General features: G+C 64.2%; 1 protein-coding gene across 2 annotated transcripts in view; it reads left to right on the forward strand.

Annotated features, from left to right (window-relative positions):
- Positions 1-14391: 14391 nt before the first annotated feature.
- The window catches only part of LRFN5 (leucine rich repeat and fibronectin type III domain containing 5), a 167278-nt gene continuing 163921 nt past the window's right edge, over positions 14392-17748 (forward strand). For both annotated transcript variants that reach the window (XM_074998502.1, XM_074998501.1), the window contains exon 1: positions 14392-15066. The gene's annotated coding sequence lies outside the window, so the exon portion shown is untranslated. The remainder of the gene's footprint in view (positions 15067-17748) is intronic.

Here is a 17748-nt window from a genome sequence, read left to right on the forward strand (position 1 = left end):
AGGACTACCATCCCCGACGGTCGCGGCCCCTTCCCCGCGCTCACCAGGAGGCAAGGGGTCCGCTGCCTCCTGGTGGCTGCCTCGCCCCACGTGGAAACCTATGTGCGGGCGTTGGCACGGGTGGTGGGGTCCGCGGCCGTGGTGGCGGCCTCCCGGATGTTCGGGAAGATCGTCTTCTTCCTGGCTTCGGAGGCTGCCGCCCAGGAGACGGTGGAGAGGGGCCTGGCGGTTGGGGGCGTGCACGTGCCCCTGGAGCCGCTGGAAGACCTGGGCATGCGGGTGGTGTTCTCATCCGTCCCGCCCTTCCTTCCCAACGCCACCCTTCTGCCTTTCCTCACCGCCCTGGGCCAGCCTTTGATGGTCCTGAGTCCCCTCCCGCTAGGCTGCAAAGACCCCGCCCTCCGGCACGTGCTCTCATTCCGCCGGCAGGCCTGAGTCCAACTGCCGCCGGCGGCAGCACAGGGCGGGGTGGCCCAGGAGGGGACTATACTGGTGCCCTATCAAGGGGCCCAGTACCGGGTCTTCTACACCCTGGGGGAGGCCCAGTGCTTTGGGTGCCGGGCGGCAGGGCATGTCCAGAGGGATTGTCCCCTGGCCCGGCACGAAGAAGAGGAGCCCGGGACCTCCTCCGACCTGGGGGGCGTCAGCCACGAGACTGGCGGCACCCTGACCGCAACAGGCCCTGGGACCGCCCCTCCTCTTTTAGGCCCGGATGGATCCATCGCCGCTCGGGCGTCGGAGGGCGCCCGGCAGCATGGTGCCGGGAGAGAAGAAGCGGGCGCTGGCACCCGAGCGGGCACAAAAGCTGGGCCCGTGGAGGAGAGGGAGGCAGGGCCGGCAGCAGGACCAAAAGAGGGCCCACCCCAGGGCGGGTCGCCCCTCTCCCTCGCCGCCCCACCCCCCCTCCTCCCTCCCTCCCTCCTTGTCGGCCCTATCCCCTGGCCCCTCCTCCTCTACTGCCCAGCCCGCCTCCTCGGAGGGCTGGGTATTGGTGGGGGGGAAAAGGAAAAAAGGGGGTGCGTGCGTCCGGCACCCCACCCTGCCGGAGGACGGGGTGGAGGTGCCGTGCAAGGCACCCAAGAGATCCGCCAGCCCCGCTCCACCCGCCGAACCCCCGGCACCAACCATCTGCCGGGGGTGACGGAGGTTGCCGCCGCAGCGGCCGAGGAGATTAACACCCCCTCGGCCCCGGAGCCAGAGCCAAAAGAGGCCGAGACGGCCCTCCCTGTGCCCGCGCCCTCCTCTGACACCCCTCCGGCCGCTACCCAGGCGGCTGTAATGGAGCACCCGGAGGAGGTGGCTCCCGGCCTCGCCCTCCTCTCGCAGGAGGTCGAGGCCCTGGGCCTCACCCCGGTAGCCCTGGACATGGAAGGCCTGCTATTAGAGGCCTGTGGGCCGCCTATGGACTCTCCCTCACCCCTCCCACTTTCCCCCACCCCTCCCACCAGCGATCCCTCAATTGCCACCTCCTTCTGCCCTGAGCTGTCCCAAGGGGCAACCCCTCCCTCAACTAGGGACGACCCCCCGGTGGAGGTCGGCCAGCCCCCGGACGCCCCAGGGGAATTAGGGCTCCCCTTGCCCCCCCCCCTTCGTCCCCGCAACTGAAAACCCCGATACCCTCTCCCCCGACCTGCCGGCGCCTCCCGCTGAGAGTGCCGGCACCTCAACCTCTACCCTGCCATTGCCTGAGGAAGCCCCCCTCCTGGAGACCTCCTTGGCCTGTGTTTCCGCCCTTGCTCCCACCTTGGCCTCACTGCTTGCCACCCCCGCCATACCCCTTCCCGGCCAATGCCCCGCTCCAGAACCCACAATCCCCCCCACTCTAAACCCTCCCCTTCCTCCTCCCCCCCACTCCCTCCTTTCCCTCCCCCCATGACCCCTCTCTTCCCCCACTGATCTCTACCTCCCCTGCCCCCATCCCTCCCCCTCCTTTTTACCCCTGCCCACTCATACCTGCCCCCAAGGTCATAACCCCTCAGGAGGCCCCTCTTGCACTGCCCTCTCCCAGCACTTCCGGGGCTGCTCTCCCCCCCGCCGCCCTCATCCCTCCCAAACTCAGGCCCCAGTCCCTACCCCAACCTCTTCTCTGGCCGGGGGGCCCAAAAGAACGCGAGGCCGATGGGTTCTCAAGACTGCAAGACCTCAGCACCCCACGCGCTGGCGGGCGAGATGCGCCAGTTCTTGGAGGACGTTCGCGGCTCCAAGAACAAGGTTACTCTCGCCCTCCAGCGCTGGGGAGACTTTCACTCTGCCCTGGAGTCCGCGAGGGCCCTTCTGAGGGAGGGCAAGGGGACCGGGAAGAGGGATGCCGCGGTCTACCAACGGGCCCGTGGCTTCCGTGACGCCCTCGTCACCTTTGGCGTGGCTCACGGCTTGCTGCGTGGCCCCACGGGAACCGCCGGCGCTCCCTCTGGCGAGGATCCTCCCCAGCCCTCCAAATGGCGCCATTCATCCTTGCCACACTAAACGTCAGGGGCTGCGGGTCGGGTCTCCGCAGGTGCCAAGTGCTCTCCTTCCTCCGAGAGGGCGGGTACTCGGTCACCTTTCTACAGGAGACCCACACTACTCCGGCCGCTGAAGCCAAGTGGCGGCTGGAGTGGGGAGACGAGGTCCACTTTAGTCATCTCTCGGCCCAGCGGGCCGGGGTAGCGACCCTGTTCTCCCCAGACCTGCAGCCCGAGGTGCTGGGGAGCGTCGAGGTCGTGCCGGGCCGCCTGCTGTATCTCTGGGTGCGGGTGGAGGGGCTGCCTCTTCACCTTGTCAACATCTACGCCCCGACACTCGGCCCGGAGAGAACCCCCTTCTTCCAGCAGGTGGCGGCCTTCCTCGACACCATCGATCCTCGCGAGTGCCTGGTCCTCGGCGGGGATTTCAACTGCACCCTCGAGGAGCGGGACTGCATGGGGACCGAGAAGTGCCAGGCCACTGCGGACATCCTCAGGGAGCTCATTAACCGTCGCTCCCTGGTGGACGTCTGGCGCAGCCACCACCTGGACAAGGACGCCGGTTTCACCTACATCCGGGTGGTGGGCCATAAATCTGCACACTTCCGGTTGGACCGCATTTACATCTCGCGGCACCATCTCTCCCAGGCCCACGCCTCCAGCGTATGGCCGGCCCCCTTCTCGGACCACCATCTGGTGGCCGTGAAGGCTTCCCTCTCGCCGGGGAAGCGGGGGTCGGCCTACTGGCATTTTAACAACAGCCTGCTGGAGGACGTGGGCTTCGTGGCGTCCTTCCGGGAGTTCTGGCTGGCCTGGCGCGAGCAGCGGCATGCCTTTCCCTCGGCACGGCGGTGGTGGGACCTGGGAAAGGTGCACGCGCGTCTCTTCTGCCGCAACTATACTCGGGGGGCCAGCCGGCGGCAGGATGCGTTGATAGGGCAGCTGGAACGGGAGGTCCTTGAGCTGGAGAGGCGTCTAGCCGCCAGCCCTGGAGATCCATCCCTCTGCGGCACGTACCAGGAGAAGCGGGACGAGCTCAGGACCCTCGACGCCCATCGGGAACAGGGGGCCTTGGTGAGGTCGCGAATCCAACTCCTCCGGGAGATGGACCGCTGCTCCCGCTTCTTCTACGCCCTGGAGAAAAAGAGGGGCGCCCAAAAACATATCCTCTGCCTTCTGGCGGAGGATGGCACCCCTCTTATGGATCCAGTGGAGATGCGCGAGAGGGCTCGCGCCTTCTACGCTGCCCTTTTCTCCCCGGATCTGACCGACGCCGACGCCCGCAGGGCGCTCTGGGACCAACTCCCGTCGGTCAGCACGGGCGACCGGGACCGGCTGGAGCTTCCTCTCACTCTGGCTGAGCTCTCGGAAGCCCTCCGTCTCATGCCCACCAATAAATCTCCGGGCATGGACGGGCTGACCGTGGAGTTTTACCGCGTGTTTTGGGACGTCCTCGGCCCAGACCTGCTCGGCGTCTGGGCCGAGGCCCTGCAAAGCGGGGTGCTCCCCCTCTCATGCAGGCATGCAGTCCTCAGCCTGCTGCCCAAGAAGGGGGACCCCCGCGACCTCAAGAACTGGCGTCCCATCTCGCTCCCCAGCACGGACTACAAGATCATTGCCAAAGCCATCTCCCGTCACTTGGGGTCCGTGCTGCAGGACGTGGTCCACCCCGACCAGACCTACACCGTCCCAGGCCGCACCATCTTGCAGAATTTGTCCCTGGTCCGGGATCTCTTAGAGCTTGGGTGTAGGGACGGCCTGTCGTTCGCCCTCCTGTCCCTGGACCAGGAGAAGGCGTTCGACAGGGTGGACCACGGGTATCTCCTGGGCACCCTGCAGGCCTTCGGCTTCGGACCCCGCTTCGTCGGGTTTCTCCGGGTGCTGTACGCTGCCTCGGAGTGCATGGTCAAGCTCAACTGGACCCTGACCGCTCCGGTCAGCTTCGGACGGGGAGTACGACAAGGCTGCCCGCTCTCAGGACAGCTGTACGCTCTGGCCATCGAGCCCTTCCTCTGCCTCCTTCGGCGAAGGTTGACGGGGTTGGCGCTTCCAGAGGCAGGGCTGCGGCTAGTCCTGTCGGCGTACGCCGACGACGTGCTCCTCGTGGTCCAGGACCCGGGAGACCTGGCGCGTCTGGAGGCCTGCCAAGCTATCTGCTCGGCAGCCTCCTCCGCCCGGGTCAACTGGGTCAAGAGCTCTGGCCTGGTGGTCGGGACCGGATGGCAGACGAGCCGCCTCCCACCCGCGCTTCAGGCCATCCGGTGGAGCGCGGGTCCGCTGCTCTATCTAGGCGTCTTTCTCTCCGCCACGCATCCCTCTCCGCTGGAAAACTGGCAAGGCCTAGAGAGCAGGGTCGCTGAGCGGTTGCGGAGGTGGACAGGGCTACTCCAGTGTCTCTCCCTCCGAGGGAGAGCGCTGGTGTTGAACCAACTAGTCCTGTCCATGCTCTGGCACCGCCTCAGCACCCTGGTCCCACCCCCCAGGTTCCTGGACCAGCTCCAGAGGTTAATCCTGGAGTTCTTCTGGCCAGGACTGCACTGGGTCCCTGCAGGGGTACTCCATCTCCCCCCGGAGGAGGGGGGACAGGGCCTGACCTGCACGTGCACTCAGGTCCATGTGTTCCGCCTCCGGGCCCTGCAGAGGCTTCTCAACACCAACAGTGCAGATAGTCCGGCGTGGAGCACGCTGGCGCACGCTTTCCTCCGCCGTTACCGAGGGCTCCAATGCGACCGGCAGCTCCTCTATTTATCCTGCAGAGACCGTCCGCAAGGCCTTTCAGAGCTGTCGGCCTTCTACCAGGACCTCCTCCGCACTTGGCGGCTGCTCGCAGCCTCCAGGTCCTTAGAGGCCACCGTGGGAGAAGACCTCCTCACGGAGCCCCTGCTACACAACCCCCACCTTCGTGTGCAGGCGGCGGAGTCTCGCACAGTGCGCCGGAGGCTGGTCCTAGGTGGAATCACCAGGGTCAGAGACCTCCTGGACTATGAGCCGGGGGACTGGATGGAGGCCCCGGCGCTTGCCCGGCGCATGGGGCTCTCCAACTTACGCTCCCCCCGTCTCGTACTTCGGGAGGTGAAGGCTGCCCTGCCCTCCACCGCTCACAGTTACCTCGGCCGGGTCCTGCGAGAGGGTGCACCCCGCCCCCCTCCCACTCCTAGCCCTTCGGACCTCTTCGTGGGCCCCCGGCTTCGCCATCCTGCCCGCTCCCCTCCCCCCCATCACCTCAGCCGGCTGCACACTTTCCAGCCGGTCCCCTTCCGAACCGCGCCTCGACACCTTCTGTACGCGCTCGTGCTTCACACGCTCCACTTCCCCACCCTCGTGTCCCGCCCCGATCACAAATGGCGGGACCTCTTGCCGTCATCGGAGGGTGGGGAGCCCCGGTGGGCCAGCCTCTACTCCACCTTGGTCCCGCGGCCCGCTGGGGACATCAGCTTGAGAATCCTCCACGGAGCGGTGAGCACGGGCGTGTACCTGGCGCGGTTCACCCCCATCCCGGACACCTGTACCTTTTGCGGCACGAGGGAGAACCTGGCGCACATCTACATCGAGTGCGCCAGGCTGCAGCCCCTCTTCCGGCTCCTCCAGAACCTCCTCTTGAGGTTCTGGCTGCACTTCTCCCCACACCTTCTCATCCTCTCACACCCTATCCGTGGCCCCACATAGTCGCGGGACCTTCTCGTTAGCCTCCTCCTGGCCACGGCCAAAGTGGCCATTTACAAAACCAGGGAGAGGAGGCTGGCAGGGGGGGGTGACCTGTGACTGTGGGGCCTACTTCCGTTCCTCCCTCCGCTCACGAATCCGAGCAGAGTTCCTCTGGGCGGCTTCCACCAACTCCCTGGATGCCTTTGAGGAACGGTGGGCGCTGTCTGGGGTCCTCTGCTCGGTGTCCCCCTCTGGCTCCCTCATTTTAAACCTTTGACCCTCACTCCTGCTCCTGGTTTTTCTTTCGTTGTCCCCCGTATTTACTTGGAACTGGGCTGTTTTTAATGGGTCCCCTCTCATCGTGAGAGGGGCCTTGTAGCCGTGGGCAGGCGTAGCCTGCCCACTCCCCCGGCACCCAATAGGTACGTACTGCAAACAGGTTTAATGAAAATACTGTACATAGTAACTAGGACCATCCAGCCACAGTTTTCATTTTTGTACAATGCAACAGCTCCCCCATCTTACAGAAGGAAGAATTTAAAGGGAGGAAACAACTTCCATGGGAAAGGAATGGAGAATTCACCATGTGTAATGGCTCCTGATTTAGAGAAAGGGAGAATCATGAGACTGTCTGTGCCAGAAGCATTTTACAATTCCCAGCTTACCGCTCTCAGAAACAAGGAAAAGAAAAAAGAAACAAACAAACCCCCGAACCCTCCCCTCAGAGTGCACTCCGGCCAGGCGTGAGTAAGCTTGTAGCTTCGCATCTGGCACTAAGGACTCAGACACAGGCCACATGGGGCCAGGCACTGACTAGTCTAGAGGCAGGCTTGTCTGCGTGGCGCAGCCATGTGTACTGGCAGGGTGGGGTTTGTGAAGCGCAGGAGTGTGCTGTGCTCTGTGCCCCCGCCCCACTGAGGTGCCCTCACAGGCCCTAGCAGAGGCACCGTTGGCCTCTCTGCGAGCATGGCAGTGGGGTGCCCGCTGCAGTGAGGGGGTGGCATTTACACAGGACACCCCCTCCAGAACACCTCCCCGGTGCTGTGCAGACAAGCCCAAAGAGCCGCCTCTGTCCTGCCGTGCACTCACAACAGACGAGGCAGACCAAGAGCCTGGGACAGGAAATGAAACCCTCTCCAACCTCCCCCTGGAGAAGGCAATGGGAGATGGGGTAGGGGGGGAATGAGGAGTTTTCATAATGCTTTTAATGCACACACATTTCTTGTCATTTGCTGTGCTGAGTGCAAAGGGGACTTAGGCCCGCTGATGGGGTGAGGCACAAAGGGGCAGCTGCCCCAGGGTCCAGTGATTAAAAAGGGCTCCTGGCTGCGACCATCACCACCAACACTGCAGCAGTGACTGGAGCTCCAGGCCCTTTCAGTGGCCACCAGAGCCCCACGCAGCATGGGCAGGACAGCACTAAGAGCTGGCTGGGGTGTGGGGAGACACACAACACACTCCAGGAAGTGCTGAGGGCTGACTGTCCCCAGCTCCACCCTTCCACCTGAGGCCCCCACCTCTTCCTGGAACACGGAGCCACCCCCACCCCTTTGCCCAGGGGCCTGGCCAGGCTGTCAGCCCCCTTGGGACACTCCTTCAAGGTTTGGGCCTCCAGGTGCTAATGCCATGTCCATAGTCAATAATAACAGTTTGCTATTCATGGGGACAATAAGTAAGAAAAGATGAGACAAATTCTGCTCCATCTCTTGATCAGGGCTGTGTAATCTGGAGCAAGCTGTCTCTCAGTGATGCGTAGTCACATGTCAAGGGAGAAAAAAAACAGGTCACACTTCCAACATGGGAGTTAATCCTGAAATGGAAAGTCACTGAAAAGACCTTAGGGGCAAAAACAGACAACTGGGCAGGTGCCAGATGCCCACGTGACCCTGCAGCTAGGGGCAAACATGAATCTGCTGCATAAGAAGGGGAAGTTGCAGCAGCAGCAGTGAGTGACAGCCTCTTTGTCTTAGTGAGACTCCTATTGCCAGTTCAGACAGGAGGTTAAAACTGGTGAGGGCTCAGAAAAGTAGCAAAAGAATGATACGATGTTTGGCAGAAAAGTCGTACAGTGAAAGATGTTTGATGCAAAAGCTATTCAGTCAATCCAAGGGAAAAGGAAGAGGTAGCTTGAGCATGGTCAATAAATAGCTAGCTGGGAAAGGGGTTTCTGATATACAGGGTCTCCTTACTATAACAGGTCTCCAGGGTAGCTGAGTTAGTGTGTCAGCAAAAACAATGAGGACTTCTGAGGCACCTTCAGGATTAACAGGTTTATTTGAGTATAAAGTTTTGTGGGTAAAAACCTGTCAGATGTGACAAGACTCCTTGTTGTTTTTGCTTAGTCTAATGATGAAAGGTAGGCCAGGCTCCCACCTTTCAAAGCTGGAACTAGACGAGTAGAGGCTGCCAAGGGGATGCTGTTATTGTAACAGGGGGTGACTAACTACAGGAACAACTTGTTTAAAGATGTGGCGGGGAAATGTCCCAACTGTGCACTTGTATTTATGTAAAGCCTGTTTAGTCCGACAGACCCTCACTCTCTCTAGGGGTGTGCTACACTGCCCACCCTGGCAGGGGAGCCAGCATCTGAGGCACCAAATTGCACTCCTTGCTGTGACCTGCTGAGTGGAGTTTAATCCAAGGGGCTGTCTCTGCTCAGGGCACTCTTCTGTGCACTCGGGAATGGACCACAGGGTGACTGACAGCCACTTGCAGCAGTGTTCTGCTTGGTCCCCACCTGGGCCAGCTCTCTGCAGCTGGCAGATGAGTGTGGAGCTGCCTGTGGTGCTGCTGCTCAGCCGAACAGGCTGGCACAGGATAGGAAGTACAGGTGAACTCTGTTCAAGGATCCCCTGGGATCCAGACAAACTCAGGATGGCAGCTGGTGGGCGGGAGGTGTCACAGATGCATGGAAAGGGCTTGCTGCAGGCACAGAGGCTGCTGGCTCCACTGGCTGGGTATGGGCACTGAGGTCCTTGCAGCTGTTCTCATCTTCCCTTGCTCTGAGCCAGGGTCATGTTTTCCATCCACCCTCCCCATCCTTTTGCATTGCATGAGCTGGTGGCTTACACAATGCACATGTGTGTGTGTGGGAGGTGGCCTTGGCCTGGGCCTGGGCCGGGGCCTGGGCCTGGCTAGAAGCAGAGAGGGTGTGTGGCCAAGTGGGAGGGTCTGTGGCGATGGCGGGAGGAGGCCATGCTGTCTCTGTGGAAAGACAGACAGTCTGGCCTTCGCGCCCCGGGTGGACAGGGGCCATGGCCGTGGGCTGGGAACCCTGGATTCTCAGAGGAGCCACCAGGAACCGGATGTGTGCTTAGTAAGCTAATACCCAACCCCTGCTCCCAGGATGGGCCTGACTGGCCATGGAGGTTTGAGGAAGATGCCCTAGTGACCTCCCAGGGCTCACCTGCCCAGTGTGCCCAGCTGGCTAAGTGAGAGGGGTTGTGGAGGGAAGGCTCAGGCTGTGGGCTACCAGACAACTCCTGGCATGGGGCAAAGCATGTGTGCAGAACCTGTGAGGCAGCTGCAGTGGGGTGGCTGGTCTCATTTCCCGGGGCATGGTGCCCAAGAGCTGGCCTTCTGGTGAGCCCACCAGGCAATTCAGAACCACAGAAGACTCCAGCACAGAGGACTTGCCCACAACAGGGTGGATGCAGTGCTGCACAGGGGGTATAGTGCCCACTGATAGCTGCACTGTGGTATTAAGGCTCCAGCCCCAGGATGTTAGCCACTAGGCTGAAGGAGGCCGGGAGGGAGCACACCTGGGTCAGGGCCCTTATTCCAGGGAACAACGAAGGAAGGCTGACCCACTGGGCCATTCTGTCCTCAACACCCACGGCAGGGGTGGGGTGGCAGTCATTTGTGGGTCATTGGCGTGGGTAGCCATCCCAGGACTGGGCCTGAGGGGAGTGTCTGATCTTCCTGCCCCACAGCCTTCCTGGTGCCACAGCCTTGGTGCCACTTCTCTAGCAATTCAGGGACTAGGGTATTTGCTTTTACAGGAGCCCTGGTGGGAGGTCAGAGTACTGCCTTAGGCAGGCTCAGGGAGCATGAACTCAGCCCAGCAGGTCGGACCCACTCACTGGCACTGGAAGAGAAGCATTTTCTTTGCTGCCAGGTAACAACAGGATTCTGAGGGACCAACTACTCTCCGGGGAGCCAGCCTGCTAAAGGGCTTTGCCGTCTGGACCGGCTTCTCCAGCGTTTCAGTTCCCTGCCACCCCCCACCCCGTCACATACACTCCCCTACCTCAGCCAGCCGTATCCCTGCTTCCCCCTCCCACAGGCACCAGCAGTGGAAGCAGGCTAGACGCAAACGCTGACCCGCTGGTGGCCGAGTGACCACAGAGAGCCAGCACAGCCGTGCGCCTGGCACCAACCCCCCTACGCAGCAGACGGTGACATTTTGCTGGGAACGTTCAATTTGAGAAACCCAGCGCACCTCAAACCTCCCTGTAGGAGCAGAGCCACACCGGTGCCAGTGTTCCAGGAGGCAGTGTTGGAAGAAAGGAGGCTGGGTGCAGGGGTGGGAAGCAGCTCCCAGCATGAGTTATTACTTACCATGCTGGTTAGGATAGTGCCAGAGCACCAGCTCAGCAGGGCCCCTTTCTGCTAGGTGCTGTACAGCTGCCAAGGTCCCCGCAGCCAGGCACTGCCAGTGTCACAAGGCTGGAGAGATGCAGGACAGGGATGGGGCAGCATGCTGACAGTGGAGAGTGGGCTGGCAGCCTGTGCCATGGCAATGTGTTTTGCAGGGGTGTTGGGACGGGGGGGCACAGGGCAAGGAGGAGAACTGAGGCTGAGTGGAGACAGGGATGCTGCCTGTCGCTGTCAGACAGGCCTGCTGAGTCACAGCCTGCTGAAGGGTGCCACACAGCCCACCGGCTGTCACCCGGAACCTTACAAGTTAACCCAAACTGCCTGTCACCAGGAGAGCCCCTGACTGGCTCAGAACTCAGTAGCTACAAGGCACCTCCATGCTCCAGTTCCTCCTGCTCCCCAGGGGGCAAGGCACTTTGCAATTACTGCCCAACAGACTGCAGGCACTGGGGAAGGAGTGAGGCTGGCACAAGCTGCAGCAGAGCCCTGCCGGTGCCTACCCATGAGAGACGAGATGCCAGCGCCTGCCAGCACCAGGCTGCCCCAAGCCCATGCTGTGTGCCGGTGCAGGGCTGGGTGTTGCTGTGGGTCAGGTCACCAGTGCCGCAGTGCTGTGACCTGGGCATTGTCCAGCTCTGAGAAAAATCACGCCTGTGGCCATGTAGAACGGTGACATTGGGGCCACAGTCTGCCTGCATTTGTGCCAATGCAGGGCTCAGCACCTCCATCTTTTCCTGCCACCTCCTTCTCCAGGCTAGGCTGTCCTGCTCCCCCACACTACCGCTCTCATGCTGGGGAAAGAAGCCAGTCAGAACAATGGCATATCCCAGGGCCTGCCTGTCTGGCGGCATCTCCTCCTTACCCCCAGAGCACTCTGACACTGGGGAGAGCTGCCGCTCCCTGCCTCCACAGTAGCAATTGTCCCCGATGCTGCCATCCCACTGGGAGCAGCAGTGACATCCATGCTCTCAGGACACCACGTGAGTGCTTGGCTGGTGAAAAATCTACGCACCTCAGAGGGGAAATGGTGCTTTTGAGAAGAGAAAACTGGGGCCAGAAGACACCTAGTTAAAACCCAAATCACAAGAAAACTGAAGATCTTTGGTTCTCTTCAGCCACACTTCGGAGGATTTGCTTACGTTCCTGGAGGAGTGAGTCTAGTGAAGGGTGGGGGAAGAAAATCTATTGATGGTTTCAGGAGACAATGGGTGTCATGTGTGTGCTCTGTTTAATTCTCACAGCAGTGAAGTATGCATCCTTCGAGTGCTGGCAGGCAGCACAGCACAGATGTGCTGACGGCATTTAGCCATTGCCATGAAAGGTATCTCTTACACAAGTCTCACTTTGCTTAGAGTGTCACAGTGGCGGTCTAACAGCAGTGGTCAGTTCTGCCCTCCATTAAGTGCAACAACACGCTAGACATCAAGATGGGTACAACCACACAGCCTGGACTACTGCTACACCAGACATCCATTTGCCAAGATTAAGTACATCTATATAGCCGCACACGCACCTAGCCACACAACTGTTAGAGATGCAGAAACTGTCACTGAAGGAGCCCATGGGTGCACCAAACCAAGTGCCTGCCCCAAGCCATTCATCTTGATGCAGAGAGGAATGGAAAATGCTCCTCTGGTTAGTGAAGTGCAGCTTTAGGTCTCTGCTAGGATCACTCCACTAACTTGAGGAGGAGCTGACTTGTCAGTTATGGAGAATTAGTGACCCTTGAAGACAGCAGGGTTATGCAAACTACATGCACAGATGTTAATCAGTCTTGCAGGTCAGAGATGGTTTCTGGAAGTGTTTACACAGTTGTCACTTCAGATCCCCTTCTCATTCCTTTCATGCCTGTCTCTTGGTAAACTAATTTTGCAGGTACATTTGTCAGATAAATAATGAGGTCAGTATAGAGAGACATAAGCTACTGCTGTCAGTCCGTTACCTATTTACTTGTCCACTAGCTAAAGATGAACCCAACCTAGCCTGGTTAGCAGAGACTGCAGGACAGCACCCTAAATACTGCTGGTGCTCAATGGAGCTTGCTTTCCTGCTTTGCCCTCCAGTAAATTGTGTTTACTTTTTCTTTTCCCCAGAATGCCACTAAGCTGAGAATGTTCCCAGTACAGTCTGGCCATTTAGCAGGAGTTCCTCTGGACCTAGAGGACAGTAGCACTCCCCTTTCCTGGGAGCAGTATTCCGTTATCAGCTAACAGGCCCAGCTTCTCAAGCATAATTTGCAATTTGGAGTCTGCTTCTTGGTCCCTTGAGAGGCAGTATTGCCAGAGGGCAGGGCTCAGCATGGGCTGGAAAGAAAAGGAGAAGAAAAGAAAAGCCACCTTAAGGTATCTCTGGTTCTGGATCCACCTGTAATCCCCAGAGGCAAAGAGACCACGACCAGGGTGGGTGAAGTCTCTGCTCCACAGCCCTTGCTGTGAGCCAGCTGGCAGTCAGCTCACGTGCCAGAGTACAGGGCTCCAGCCCTGCTGGTCGGAGGTTTAATCCCTCGTGCCAAAAACCAGGTCTGTGGGTGTTGTGCAAATAAGGCACCAGCAAACGTCCAAGGCTCTGGGAAAGCAGGCCTGCCTCTGGCACCAGGGCCGCCTTACCTGCTAAGGACAGCAGCTGCAGGCTGTTAGGGAGCTTATCCGGGGAGAGCCGTTGCAGAGGGGGGCTGCGGTTTCTTCTGAGCTTGACCAGCTGCTTAGTGCATTATCTTCTCCAGGCTGCAGCCGGGATCTCCGCGACCCTCTCCCCTCCAGACGTGGTTCACAGGACGCGCCCTCAGGCGGAGATCCCAGGCCGCGCGGGGAGGGGGGATGTGCCGCAGCCCTGACTACCGGGCCACAGAGCGAAGGGGGGAATCCTGGCCCCCCCGCCTGCCGCCCAGGGTTGGTCTCTGTGGTTCCCCACAAGGGCCGGGAGCCCCAGGACACGGGGCTGCAGCACCGCCAGAGAACAGCCCAGCCACCGCGCTGTCCGCGGGCGCGGGCCAGCCAGGGGACAAGGGCAAGGCTGTGCCGAGGGCTCCCTGGAGCCGGAGTCTAGCCCGGCCCGGCCCGCTCTCGGGAGGGACCCACGGCGGGGCTCTTCTGGGCGGCTGGTCTGTCCCTGTCGCGCGGCGCAGCGGGGGCTCCCGGGACGCCCTGCCAGGATCGCTGCGTCCGCCCGGCTCCGCGCAGCTCTGGCCGCTTTCCCGCCGAATCCGCCGCGTGTCCTCGGGCAGGGGAGGCCCCGCTCCGCTCCCAGGAGCGGGCTGGGGCTGGGGCTCGGGCTCGGGCTGCCTCGGGAGCGGAGAGAGCCCGGCCGGCGAGGTGCGCTCCGCCGGGACCCGCGCAGCGCGCACAGCCCCTGGCAGCCAGCGGCTCCGCCCCGCTCCGCCCCGCCCGGTTTTGAGCAGCGGCCCGGTAACTGATTGGCTCCGGCGGCGCGCAGCGGGGCTGGGCGGGGACGGGAGGGGACCCGCCGCAGGCGCAGGTACCTCCGCTGCCCGCCCGGGCCGGCCCCAGGGCGCGCTGCAGGGAGGGCGGGGAGCAGCCGCGGTGCGCCTCCTTCCCAGCCAGCGCCGCCCCCAGGGCGGGGATCCCCGGGCCCAGTGCGGGAGGCGCCGCAGCCGGGGCCGGGGCCGGGGCCGGGGCCGGGGTGGGGGCCGGGGCCGGGGCGTGGCCTGGCGCCCGCGGAAGCGGGTCTAGCTCTGCCCGGGCTGCCGGCTTCTCCGGCCGCGCAGGGACAGGCGCAGCGACACGCCCCTCCCTGCCCACTCCTGCGCCCGCAGCGCCTCCCCGCGCCCGGCGCAGCCGCGCTCACACCTCGGCCGGCTGCTGGCCCTCGGCTCGCCGCCAGCCCTGCCCCTGCCCCGGCGGGGCTCGCAAGCGCGGCCCCGGACTAGTGGCGCTGGGGCGCCCGGCTTCGCGCGGCGCCCGCCCGCCCCCTCCCCGCTGCTGCGGCTGGAGCTGCCGCGCCCGGCTCCGCCGCGCCCTCGCTTTTCTGGCTGCCGAGCGGGCGGCGGCGGGGGCCGGCTGGTCCCGGGGGCCGGGCTGCAGCCGCCGGGGCGCGCCGCGCGGAGGATGGAGCCCGCCCCCGCCGTAGAGGACCCACTGCAGCCGGCGGCGCCTCTCCGCAGCGGCCGGCGCGCCGAGCGCTCCGCCTAGAGCGGGCCGGGCCGGGCCGGTGCCCCCGGCGGCGTGCATGGCTACGCAGCGGTCCGCTGGCCCCAGGAGCCCGAGCACGGAGCTGTAGCGCGCCGAGCGCAGGAAGCGCGCCCGCCTGCCGGGGCCATGGGCAGCGAGTGCCCGGCCCGCGGCGCTGCAGCCGCGGACTGATCGGGGCTGGCCAGAGGATTGTCCGGCGCCCGGCGCGGGGCGAGGATTAACCTGCGCAGGTAGGCTGCGAGGTCGGCGGGCGGCGGCGGCGGCGGGCCCCGGGCTGCGCCCCTGCCGGGTGTGCGCTGGGGGGGCCGTGCGGCTCGCGCCCTCCCTCCTCCCCCCGCCTGGCGCCGCGCGCGCCTGTGCAGCCGCCCTGCCTCTGCCCGCGAACCCGGGAGCTGAGCCGCCGCTCCGCTCCGCTCCGCTCCGCACCGCACCGGCCGAGCTGCGCGGGCGACCCCCAGCAGGACCCGCGGGGCCGCCCGCCGCCCGCCGCCCGCCGGAGGATGCGTGAGCGGAGCGCGGCTTGCGGGCGGAGCAGGGAGCGGCCAGCCCGGGGGCCCTGCGCCACAGCTGCACCTGCCGGGAGAGCGTTCCGGTCCCGTCTTTCCCTAGCGGCGCCAGGTACCGCGTCCCTCCGCGCCGGGCTCTGCGCTGCATTGCGGGCTGCAGGCTGGCACCGCCGGGCTGCGGGAGCTGCGGCCCCTGCTGCGGGGCGACGGGGAGGCTCAGCTCCTGGAGCGGAGCGGGGCCGACTCGGCTCCCCCAGCCGCTGCCAGAGCCCCCGTCCCCCCGGGGCTGGGCTCCTCGCGCGCGGCTGGCGGCGGAGCCGGGGCGCGCAGCGCGGGGTGCCGGGGCGCACGGAGTCCCGGGAGCGCAGCAGGCGCGCACAGCCGCTGGCCTGGCGGAGGCAGTGGGATCCGAGCTGTGCTGCCGCCGGGCGCGGCTGTCCCGGGGCCGAGCGGGCGGGAAGGGAGGGGAGGGCGCTGCCCTGGTTCCTGCCGGGGTACAGCGCTGCCCGCGGAGCCGGTCCAGGCTTCACGTCGGCGACACCGGCCGGGCTAATGGGTCCGCCGCGCTGCGCCTCCTTCTCCCCCTGCCCGGCTGGAGGCTTGTGGGGAGAACCGGCTGCTGCGCTCCCCCCCGCCATCCCCGCCGCGTCCCCGGCCGCACCGGGATTTTCCTAGCGCCCGGCAGCTGCGCTTCTGCTGCTCTCCAGGCGAGGGCAGGTGCTGCCCGCGCTCCGCCGCTCGCAGGCTGGGGGGGCTCCAGGCCGGCTGTGCGCGGCTGCCGGAGAGTGATGGACAGGCCGAGCCGGGCTGTGCTGGGGCGTGGGGGCGGGGGAGACAGGCCGAGCCGGGGTGTGCTGGACTGGGGGGCGGGGGCGGGGGACAGGCCGAGCCGGGGTGCGCTGGACTGGGGGGGGGCAGGGGACAGGCCGAGCCGGGGTGCGCTGGACCGGGGAGGGGGGCGGGGGACAGGCCGAGCCGGGGTGCGCTGGACTGGGGGGGGGCAGGGGACAGGCCGAGCCGGGGTGCGCTGGACCGGGGAGGGGGGCGGGGGACAGACCGAGCCGGGGTGCGCTGGACTTGGGGCGTGGCGGGGGGAGACAGGCCGAGCCGGGGTGCGCTGGACGGGGGGGGCGGGGGACAGACCGAGCCGGGTTGCGCTGGACCGGGGGGGGGCAGGGGACAGGCGGAGCCGGGGTGCGCTGGACGGGGGGGCGGGGGACAGGCGGAGCCGGGGTGCGCTGGACGGGGGGGGGCGGGGGACAGGCCGAGCTGGTTGCGCTGGACCGGGGGGGGCGGGGGACAGGCCGAGCTGGTTGCGCTGGACCGGGGGGGGCAGGGGACAGGCGGAGCCGGGGTGCGCTGGACGGGGGGGGCGGGGGACAGGCGGAGCCGGGGTGCGCTGGACCAGGGGGGATGTCAAGCCGCGCTCGGCGCCGGCCCTGGGGCCGGGGTACCCGGCTGCGGCCCCTGCGGCAGGAGCGGGCGTGAGGCTGCGGCTTTGGCTGCCCGGGGCCGGGCTGGGCGCGGAGCGCTGGGCTCGCCCTTGGCCAAGCGGGGAACCGGGCCGGAGGGTGGCTGGCGCTGGGCGCCCCTGGCGGCTCCCCGAGAGCCGCTCTGGGCTGGGAGCTGAGCGGACTGCGCTGTGCGCCGGCTGGCGCTGGAGGCTGAGAGCCGCGTGCGCCGGGGCCCAGGCCGGGGCAGGGAGGGGCCGCACGGCCTTGGCCCGGAGCCGGGCTGCGGGACCCCAGCTCTGCTGCCGGCCCGGCTGTGAGGCGGGGGCCGGATCGCGACCGGGGAGCGGGGAGTCAAGCACAACCGGGCCCGGGTGCGAGTGTGTGTGTGGAGTGTGTATGTGCAGATTTTGTGCAGTGTGAGTGGAGTGTGTGAGTGTGTGTGCGGATTGTGTGTGGAGTGTGAGTGGAGTGTTTGTAGTGTGTGTGAGTGTGGATTGTGTGGGTATGCCTGTATGAAGTGTGTGTGTGTGTGAGAGAGAGAGAGAGAGTGTGAGTGTGTGTGAATGGAGTGTTAGCAGTGTGTGTGAGTGTGGATTGTGTGGGTATGCCTGTATGAAGTGTGTGTGTGTGAGAGAGAGAGTGTGAGTGTGTGTGAATGGAGTGTTAGCAGTGTGTGTGAGTGTGGATTGTGTGGGTATGCCTGTATGAAGTGTGTGTGTGTGTGTGTGAGAGAGAGAGATAGAGTGTGTGTGTGTGTGTGTGAATGGAGTGTTAGCAGTGTGTGTGAGTGTGGATTGTGTGGGTATGCCTGTATGAAGTGTGTGTGTGTGTGAGAGAGAGAGAGAGAGTGTGAGTGTGTGTGAATGGAGTGTTAGCAGTGTGTGTGAGTGTGGATTGTGTGGGTATGCCTGTATGAAGTGTGTGTGTGTGTGAGAGAGAGAGAGAGAGAGTG

The sequence above is a fragment of the Carettochelys insculpta genome, chromosome 6 (assembly GCF_033958435.1).
Source record: "Carettochelys insculpta isolate YL-2023 chromosome 6, ASM3395843v1, whole genome shotgun sequence".
Classification (NCBI taxonomy): domain Eukaryota; kingdom Metazoa; phylum Chordata; order Testudines; family Carettochelyidae; genus Carettochelys; species Carettochelys insculpta.